Source organism: Prionailurus bengalensis, chromosome B3 (assembly GCF_016509475.1).
Source record: "Prionailurus bengalensis isolate Pbe53 chromosome B3, Fcat_Pben_1.1_paternal_pri, whole genome shotgun sequence".
In the NCBI taxonomy this organism is placed as follows: domain Eukaryota; kingdom Metazoa; phylum Chordata; class Mammalia; order Carnivora; family Felidae; genus Prionailurus; species Prionailurus bengalensis.
Window position 1 is genome coordinate 81552944 of NC_057355.1, and position 8557 is coordinate 81561500.

The 8557-nt window shown below is 41.5% G+C and overlaps 1 protein-coding gene across 5 annotated transcripts in view; it reads right to left on the minus strand.

Moving 5' to 3' along the window:
• Positions 1–7308, minus strand: part of HEATR5A (HEAT repeat containing 5A) — a 120612-nt gene extending 113304 nt beyond the window's left edge. For 2 of the 5 annotated variants that reach the window (XM_043554343.1, XM_043554340.1), the window contains exon 1: positions 7196–7305. The gene's annotated coding sequence lies outside the window, so the exon portion shown is untranslated. Of the gene's footprint in view, positions 1–6867; positions 7121–7195 lie in introns of those variants that run through there. The other 3 variants (XM_043554344.1, XM_043554341.1, XM_043554342.1) reach the window with 2 other exon arrangements.
• Between the last annotated feature and the right edge of the window lie 1249 nt (positions 7309–8557).

Sequence of the window (8557 nt, forward strand, 5' to 3'; positions counted from 1 at the left end):
CCATTATATTTATGGTTCTTAAAATATATTTGGCTTCTGCAGCTATCACTTAGATGGCAAGATTCTTCTGGTGTTTTTCCAAATCATGATCCAAAAATCTTAACCATAATTACTAGATCCGTAGCATTATGGATAAAGTTCTCTATCTCCAAATTTTTAGAGATTTAAAAATTTTTTAATTGAAATTCTTAATAACCAATAAATAAACTAAATTTCTGTTATAGATTACTAACTTTTAAAATTCACAATACTACTTGTTAGCATCATCTTGGTACTGTCACAAATGAGGAGGACACATGTATAAGCCTGTTGTAGTTCCTGGCTATGTCTTTCATCTTCCTAAGAGACTCCCAAATCACAAAATGACAATGATAGCTATTACTCATTGAGCTAGCAACTTTTTAAGTGCTTAATTTACACCATCTCTAATCACCACAAGGAAGAAAGCAAGGAAGGTATTATTGGTCCCCATTTTATGGATAAAGAAATTATTAAGATGTCAGTAAATAGTAGAACTGAGAGAATAAACCCAGGTCTGTTTGGCAGCAAAGCTCATTCTCTTTCCTCAATGCCAGGAAGCCTTTCCACAGGGGGGAAAAGGAAAAAACGTGTTTTTACACGAAGATGTAAGAAAGAAAATGTGCAGAACAAATGGCAGGGGGACGGGACAAGATCATTACTTTACATTTGGACTCCTCCACCTATTTCCCCCTACATCTTTCAGTAAATCACAAAATCAGTTTCATCTCCTACTTCCTCCAAGGATAAGGAGTCCAAACAATTAAAAAAGGGAGCGTTGGGAAAACAGCAAGGGGGGATATAGGAGGAGATAGGTAAATTGTTAAAATTAAAGGCAACTAAGCATGTCAGAATAGACCTATAATAATGCAGACTAGTGGTTCATGACTCTAACTGCTTTAAAGAAAATACCAAACCTGGGAGCCTGGGTCGCTCAGTCAGTAAAGCATCTGACTCTTGATTTCAGCTCAGATCATGATCTCACGGCTGGTGAGTTTGAGCCCCGCTTCAGGCTCTGTGCTGACAGTGCAGGGCCTGCTTGGGATCCTCTCTCTCCCCATCTCTCTCTGCCTCTCCCGTGCTTATGTTCTTTCTCAAAAATAAATAAATACACTTAACAAAACAAAACAAAACCCAAGCCTAAAACAAATGAATCAGAATCTCTAAAGGCTGGGGTGCTGTAATAAATGGATTTTTCATTTAACTGCCACCATAAAATATCTACTAGCACTACTAATTTACAGATAAGAATACTGAGGCTAGATTACAATAAGGAGGATTTTATTTTATTTTATTAATTTTTCTTAAGGTTTATTCAAGTTTGAGAAACATGGACAGAATGTGAGCAGGGGAAGGGCAGAGAGAGGGAGACACAGAATCTGAAGCAGGCTCCAGGCTCTGAGCTGTCAGCACAGAGCCTGACTTGCGGCTCAAATCCACGACTGTGAGATCATGACCTGGGCTGAAGGTGGATGCTCAACCAACTGAGCCCAGTCAAGATCATGTGACTCTTGATCTTGGGGTCATGAGTTCGAGCCCCATGTTGGGGGCAATATTTACTTTAAAAAAATTATAATTATGAAAACTACAAGTATAGAAGCTTGCATATTAAGAGAGGGTCCAAGAGGTAAAGCAATGTTTCCTAAAGTGTTCTGTAGAACAGTAATGCCAAAGGATGAGGCTAAGTGTCCGGGGGCGGGGGGGTCCAAAAACCAAATTCTTTTGGGAAATGCCACATTGGCACTTTTCTTTCCGACAGAGAGTCTCCATAGGTGTAATATGGTAATATGTACTATATACTGCCAGGAGGGCATACATACATAGCATTTGATATTTTAATTACAGACCTCTCCCCAGACTACCTCTTTCTCTTTTTTTTTTTGGCCCCAGCTGGGAATGTTGTGAAATTAGTATTCTATAGAACACAATCTTTGAAACACTAATCATTAAATACTACAAAGCAAAAAATTTAAATATTCCTTTGTGTTCATACTATGATAGGATTTTTATTAGAAAACTATATAACAAGTCAATGTCACACCTACTTAAAAGTGGCCATTTCTTTTTTTTTTTTTTTTTAATGTTTATGTATTTATTTTGAGAGAGAAAAAGAGAGAGTGCTAGCTGGGTGGTGGCAGGAAAAGAGGGAGAGAGAGAATCCCAAGCAGGCTTGAGCTGTCAGCACAGAGCAGGATGCAGGACTCTACCTCACGAACTGTGAGATCATGAGCTGAGCCAAAATCAAGTCGGACGCTTAACTGACTGAGCCACCCAGGCACCCCAAAAGTGGCCATTTCTGATTAATATTTTGAAGTATCTAACATTACATATCCTAAATATAGACTCTTCTCTTATCTACTTCTGGATTATGAATAAGGGGAGAAAAGATACTTTTAATTAACCCAGTATATTAATTCAGATAAAAATGTATGTTACTCATATTTATAATTAAGTTTCACATCACACTCCTTCCAAGCTGAAGATGGTTTGCTGCACCATGAATTTTTTTTTTTTTGGAATTCTGAATATAAATTCTCATAAAAACTTAATCCATGTTTCTTGCCATATCACAAAAGGCTAACTTGTAACATGCCCATTCACAGCACTATCTTATTTTAATATATAATGAAAATACATCAAGCATAGCAAGATTCCAAGAGTGTTTCCTGCAAACTGGCTAGGAATGAGGAGAATGCTGCTATTGCTCATACTACAAGCCAACAAGAATGGCAGATACATGCAGCTCCAGGAACCAATGGAGAACACATCCTATGAGATAAAGTTAGGATGACAGAGGAAAGACACAGGAGTTACAGGGAATGTATAAACTGGCATAAGGGGTGCCATAAGTGGGGATGAGGCATACTTTGCTTTCCTCCTCTATTTTTCTGAAGTGCTGCAGATTACTACTGTTCGGGATGAGAACAACGACAGAAACTGAATTCAGTGAGGGAGATTGCCAATGGGGGCCTTACTGAAGAAGTACTGCTGGCTCTGGCAACTCTGCGTCCAGATTACAAAAGAGAAACCCTTAAAGGATAAAGGAAGTATTGTGGGGGAGGGAGGGGGGAACGGAGCAGGAGGGACCAACGCTAAGACAGTGAATGGAAAAGGAACTAACATTTTTTGACAATTTACTTACTAGAAACTTTTAATCCTCATAACACTGAAACTTAGATATTATTATCCTCATTTTACAGATGGTGGTAACAAGAAATGTGTCCAAGGTCAAGACGTTATTTAAGTGGAATAAGATAATGCCTACACCTGTCTGATTTCAGTGTCCATGTTCCTTCAAGTACTTCATACAGCCGCTGCATAAAGTCTCTCTAATCCCTGACAGTTACTGACAGTTAGTGCCATACCAACTCAAGCATCTAATCATTACAACTTTGTTGCTCTTTTTTATCACTTCATTCTCCTCTTACGTCTTAAGTACTTTGAGGCTTTATGTTAAAGTGTGAGGTCTTCTAGAGACATCAACTTTAAAAGGGCTCTTCTCATCTAGATGTAAATCAATAAGTACCAACAGTGTTAGTTTAGTCTTTGGATATTCTTGACAATTTTTATCACTTTGTTCCAGAGACCAACTCTTCCATCTCCCCCTGGGAAGACAGATTCCATTCTGGACACTGAGGAGTGACACATGGTAGATTTTAAGGTACAAAACTTATTCTTATCTCCCACCTCACTCATCTGAAAATAACTACCTAAACAATCCCACTACATGGTACCTCACTGAGACTCCAGTAACAAGAAAACAAAGTTTTGTGTGTATGTGTGTGTGTTTAAAGATATACAGTAAATAATTGTTTCAAAGATCATGAACTTTACTGACCAAAGTCTCTTGGTCCCTCACAGCTTACTCATTTCAGTTTAGACATGACTTATCTGGATTCTAGCTAGGCTGGAATAGAGCACCATATTAAAAGTAAAGAAGCAAAGTCATTGAGACCAGGAAGAAGTCAAAACAGACTGCTAACAGTGATGGAAGTGACCAAAATACTATTTGATAAAGTATAGACATTTTAAAAAGCAAGGCAACATGAGACTAGTAAGTACAAGAGCAAAGTGTGTGCAAGATGCCATTCATTATTTCTCTAGCTCAGTTGAGGCCAGGAATCCTTGACCAATTTTCCAAATAACCCTATCCTTGTATTTGCTGCTCATGCAATCTGTCACCTAGGACTTCTTGGGTTTAGCCATTAGACCCTGCCTGCCTTAGAGTCCTGTTTCCCCTCTGCAAACTGTGGCTCTCACATCAAAGTCAGCATTCAAAGAATCACCCTTAATCCACACTATGGTCTGATATCTTGGCTTTTCCTCACGGCTCCCCACTTCTAATTCACAACATAGCTTACAGAATACCCAGCCTAGAATTTAGCTACATTTCAGAACTTCTTGGAGCCTTACTGGAGGGATTTTATTGGCAGACACTGCTTCTTACCCCATGCCAGATGCTCAGCTAAGCTCTTAACTTTACAAGTACATCTCCCTGGAACAACTCCATTATTACTCTGCCTTCTGACTGCTATCCTCATGGCCCCACCCAAGTAATATAGTGAACATACTATTACCTCTAACTCCCCAAGACAGTCTGGGGCAGCACTCCATCAATCAAACTCACTGATATTTGTGCAGCAAAAGATAAAACATACCCACACAAGGTGGGATTAAATAATGACTGTATTTAATAATGTTAAATACAAAGTAATATTATATTTTGCTGCCAAATGAGTTAAGAAAAAAACTTTCCCGAGCCTTTTAGACACTGGAATTAAGATTTTGTACATGTATGTTTTTCTTTCTTTTTTTTTTCTTTTCAGACCTCCTCCTAAAATATTTCAAATAATTTTGTTTCTAATGTTTCATAGGTAATCAACTTTCTGATAATTTTACTTAAATAAAAAATGTAGTGGAAAAGTGAGGAATATTTTGCATATATACACAAAAACATGCATATATTCATCATATAGATACCTACAAACACAACAGAAAAGGATATAAATAGATGCTGTTGTATATTTACCCACAAAGAAGCATTATCTGGGCAGTAAGTACAACTATGTTACTGAAAAAGTACACACATAAAACATTTTATTTATTGAAATTAGAGCCATACTACAGTTTTAAGATTAGTGAAAGTGTATGCTCAGCTTCAAATATTTAGAATTATCACCCTGTAGAAGTTTTCCCTCCTCCCTGTACATGCGTGGCTCCAATTTCTGAGGCAGGTATCATAAACATAGGGCTTTTAATAATGCTACCTTATGCTACTTTTCTAGAAATAATCCTTTTGTTACTATTTTTAAAAAAGAGGAGGGGACCCCTGGCTGGCTCGGGGGGGGGGGAGCATATGACTCTTGATCTTGGGATTTTAAATTTGAGCTCCACAAATTGAGATTACTTAAAAATAAAATCTTAAAAAAAAAAAAAAAAAAGCCCAAGCATTCATGACTCATGATAGATGATCCTAAAAAGCATTGTTTTGTTTTGAAATGCAGAGATCATTAAACTAGTTTTCCAGGATTTAGAATAAAAGAATTTTAGAATAGTAAGAGGCCTAAACAAATCCAGTTTAATCTTTATTCTATTCATAAGATAATTAAGAAACGCTCATAAAAGTTATAAATGGTCTCAATCCCCTTTCTGAAGTAAAGCGGGATGGAAAGCAGATACACTGCTTAAAATAACAGCCCTTAAATTTTTTTCCTTTGAGAATGTACTCATTATTTGCATAATTTTTAAAAATGTTAAGGTACTCTGGAGTATGTATTTCCTGTCATTAAAGGCAGACGCAATGATACGCAAAGAGAAAGGAAGAGAAAAGTGACCTAAGACCCACAAATTGTAGTGGAGGAGCTTAACCTAAATTCAGGTATCCTTTCAGGTCAGAAGTCTTTTCTTATATTATAGTTAACTATATAAAATAACTGCATTCTAAGACAAATCCAACCTCCCATACTTTTTTCCAAAGGTCACTGTTCCTATGTTATAAACCCTGCCTGCTTCCCCAATAAAGAAAAGAAAATCGATGGCATTAAAATGTGGCTTACATCTAAAATCACTTTGTCAAAGAAACGCTTTCTAAAACATTTAGAAAATGAAACAAGATAATTCTTCTCTCCCCACCCACCTAATGCTCAGCTCTAAGTAGATTTCTGCTCTCCTTGCACTTTAACCTCGCTTATCTTCCCCCAAAGTCCTGAACAGAACTTGTGGGCACATATCCCCCCCCCCCCCACCTTCAGCGTCTCCTCCAGGCTATGAGTTCCTGCAGGGTGCCAAGCCTACACATAAAAGATGCTAAATATTTGAATAAATGAACGTACATAAAAATAAGGTATAATTATGATCTTTAATGAAGGAGCTCCGATCACTGGACTCCTATTACAGGACTTGAAAGTTATGAAAATCATCTCAACAGCCAGAGGTACATTTATCGTCATTAGTCAGCACCGTAAAGTCCTTAATGAAGTTTCTAAACACTTTGTAATCACTTGAAATGACGTTTAGCGGGCCGAAGAGTACGGTAAGAAGAAACGTCTCCTCACACGATACAAATGCTACCCCAGCAAAGACAGTCTTTCCTCGCGAGAAGGACTGGAAAAAGTTCTCGCGTAGAAGGGGATCCCTCCCGACTACGCTTCTGGAAACCCGCCTTGAGGGTGAGGCGCGGGTGCTCGGAGGACCTCGCCCAAAGCCCGGCTTGGGGCCCCGCTGCTGACCGACCTGGGGCGCAGCAGGCGCGCCACTTGGGCGGGTCCGGCCCGGCGGGCTCCGACCTTCCGACCTTCCCCGCACGCCCGGAGTCTCGGGCTCCCGCCGGCGGGCAGAGTCCACGCCTACCTGTTGTGCTCGGATAAAACCAGACTTTCCCAGAGCCGGGGGAGAGGACGGACCGCACTGGCCATTCAGCCGTCCTGGCGCCCCACTCCAGTCCCTCCTCGGCGGGCTCCGGCCCCGTCAGCCACGACACCGAATCCCCCCACCCATGCCCACGCCCAGGGTCCCGGCTTCCGTCACCGCTTGGCAGCTGCGACCACCCCGGGGACCCCCAAGCCTCTCAACTCCTAGTGCAGGCCCGGGTGTGATATCCCTCCCAGTGGGCAGGCAGCCCGGGCACCGCCCCCTCGCGCCCGCAGCGCCTCCACTCGCAGAATCCCGGACAGCTCACCTTCGGGGTTCCCCCACGACTCAGCGCCGGTCCCAGTCCTGCCACGTTACCGGCTCCACGGCGCAGCAGGACAGCGCCGGGACTTGCCGGGGGCGGCGACTGCGAGACAGTGCGGCGGGACGGGCGCGCGCGGGGCGGAGCCGGAAAGCTCGGATCCGCGAGCGCGGCCGGAGCCAGCGATTGGGAGCGCGCCCTGCGCCGCGCCGGTGATCCTAGGCCCCATCAGCCGACTGCCGAGCCATCGAACGCCCACTTTGGCAAGCGTGACTGCTCCACCGCCGAAAGAGCGATGGGGAGGCGGGGTGGGTGCTGCCCAAGTTGAGGCCAGGACAGTAGCTTTGCAGTCGGGAGATTTGGGCCACAAGTATTTTTGTCTGTTGTTATCGCCAGCCAGAATCCCTAAGGGCGGCACTGGGGCATCTGAACGCTAAGACACAACTGGAGCCTGCAGAAATTCAGGAAGGGGAGTACTGTGGGTGTGGATGGTGTTGTGTTAGACATGGAAGAGACCTTACGGAGCCTTGTAGTCCTACTCCTGCTTTTATAGCCTGAGACTCTGGGGCCTGACAAAGCGTCTTACTCAAGGTCACAACCCGAGTCAGTGGCGGAATTGGGTCTGACAGCCACTTGGCTCCAAGTCAAGTGTGGTTTTTCCAGTATACTCAGCGTTTTGAATATAATTTTCAGTTTTTATTTTGAAACAAGTCTCAAGCTTACAATAATGTTGCAAGTATGGGACAAGGAATATTTTGTCCTGAACCATTTGGGATTTAAGTTGCTGACATGATGCTAAATACTAAATACTTCAGTGTGTATGTCTTATTAATAAGCACCCTCAACTACACAATCACAATCTATCATAATCAAAACACTTATAGGATACATTGGCCAATTGTCCCAGTAATTTTCTTTACGGTAAAAGTATTCAGTTCAGAATCAAGCACTGTGTTTACTTGTCACGTATCTTTAGTTGCCTTCAATATGGAAAACTTCCTCAGTTTTTCCTTGACTTTCATGTCCTTGACACTTTTGAAGATTCCTGGCCAATGATCTTATACAGTGGCTTTCACTTTGCATCTGTCTGATGTTTATTTATGATTAAAATCAGGGTAAATGTCTTTGACAGGACTGTCACAGAAGTAACACTCTGTTCTTCTCATTGTGTGGTCAGATGCTTGGTTCCTCACCCTGTTTTGAAAGCATAAGCAGAACTATAGTTGTATTAGTTGCATTATTCACTTAGCTGCACATACTGTTTTGTTTCCTACTTATGTTTTATGTACCTCTTATCAATCATTAATTTTGGCTTTTCCACTCCTACTGCCTGTTTACCCAATGACTGTAGAAACCTAATGGGGACTC